The sequence below is a fragment of the Arachis ipaensis genome, chromosome B07 (genome assembly GCF_000816755.2).
Source record: "Arachis ipaensis cultivar K30076 chromosome B07, Araip1.1, whole genome shotgun sequence".
NCBI lineage: Eukaryota > Viridiplantae > Streptophyta > Magnoliopsida > Fabales > Fabaceae > Arachis > Arachis ipaensis.
The window spans coordinates 4,799,614-4,801,540 of record NC_029791.2 but is presented as its reverse complement, the minus strand read 5'-3'; positions in this window follow the sequence as shown (position 1 = coordinate 4,801,540).

Sequence of the window (1,927 nt, the reverse complement as noted above, 5' to 3'; positions counted from 1 at the left end):
TTGAATATTTATTTAAAAAAGAAATTATATTGAATGAAGTTATTGTGCCTGGAATCCAATTTTACATGTAACATAAATACAAATATACAACAACAAAAAAGTGAAAAGGAAAGAGCTGGCCATGGCCATCCCATTACACATTGTTTCTGAGCTCTAAATTATTTTGGTAGGCCATTCACTTTTATTTCTAATGAAAAGAAATTAATTAACATGTTTTAGTTTTTGTTAGAATTTATTTATATGATGTTAAACTTAAATAAATTTTAGTGTATCATAATATATGTTCTATGGAAAAAGAAAAACACCTCATTCAATTAACTCATTATGATTTCGAGTTATTATATAAATATGAAATTACAGCATAAAATATTATTAAAATTAGATAATATTACACATGATATTTTGTTTATTTATCATGCTTATTCAAGTGTTTATGTTTATTCTCATTTTATAAAATATAACCGTGTATTATATAACTTAAATAGAGGGAAAAATAGTCTATATTTTTATTAATAGAAGAGATGTGGTGTGTAATACTTAGGGCAAAAAATCATATTAAGCCACATGCAGAAATGTGTAACTAAAATACGCCAAACAGAAATTTGTTTCAGCAATAAGCCAAGCGGCATATTTATATAAATCGAACCACCTAGGTTCGAACTCTATTAGCAAGTAATTCGAACCATCTAAGTTCGAACTACTACTGGCAGAATGTATATAATTCGAACCGGTTAGGTTCGAACCAGGAGAGCATGTAATTCGAACCGGTTGAGTTCGAATTATGTGGAGAGTAGGTTAGTGTAATAATTCGAACCAGGTTGGTTCGAATTATGGGGAGAGAGGTTGATTCATGTAATTCGAACCAGGCTGGTTCGAATTACATGTATCATGGTTCGAACCAGGTTAGTTCGAATTAGTAGGACTCAGAGCTCTATATAAACGCTGTAAACGTGATTTGCTCTCATTAGAGGGTGTAAGATGGCTAGTGAGGAGGAGAGTTTTGCTGTTTTGGTACACCACAGAGGATCCATCAAGAGGAAAACTCGGTCCGGAGTGAAGTTCACAGATAAGAATCCTCTCTATATTGTGGTGAATCGAACGACAAGCTATGATGACCTGGTTAGAGCTGTGCTGATGAAACTTGGCCTGGAAGGTGCGAAGCGGATTAAGAAGTTTTTCTATCGCATTCCAGTCACGATCCTGCACGATACGGTGAAGTATGATTGTCTCACGATTGGTAGTGATGAGGACCTACAAGTCATGTTTCTTTGTCGGAGGCAGTTTCCGGAGGTCCGCACACCAGAGTTGCTGGCAAAGCTGGTTGATGTGGTATCCAGCTCAGGGGGTTCGAACCGGAATACCACCAATGTAGCCACGGCAGCTGGCTCCAGTTCCATGGCTGCTGTGGCTTCTTCCTCCGTCCCAGTTTACGAGCCAACGGCCCAACTTGTCGCCTCCCCGTCATTTGCTGTTGATTTGAATGACAGCGTCCGCGACGAGGTAGGATCCTTTGATGTTCTGCCAAACGCTTTACACGGCATTCCACCGGTTGGCGTCGGAGACGGAGAATTGGGTGATCCTGATGAGGACGACGTTGAGCCCGAAACAATTGAGGATGATAGCGGGGACGAGGTTGTAGCAGCTGGGCCTGCATTGGCTGGCGGTGGTTCTAGCTCTGGCACACAGCAGTATCCACCATATTTTTCTTCGCTGGACCTGGACGCCATGACGCATGAGGGTGCGCTAGGTCACCCTGTTGGATTCGGAGCTAGAGATGCGGAAGGAAATGCTGGTCTCACAGAGTTCCAGGTTGGTCAGCAATTCCAGGATAAAGATGAGGCCCTGTTAAGTGTGAAGACTTACAGCATCCGGCGAGGGGTACAGTACAAGGTGGTGGAGTCCGATCACCGCCGGTATGTGGGCAAGT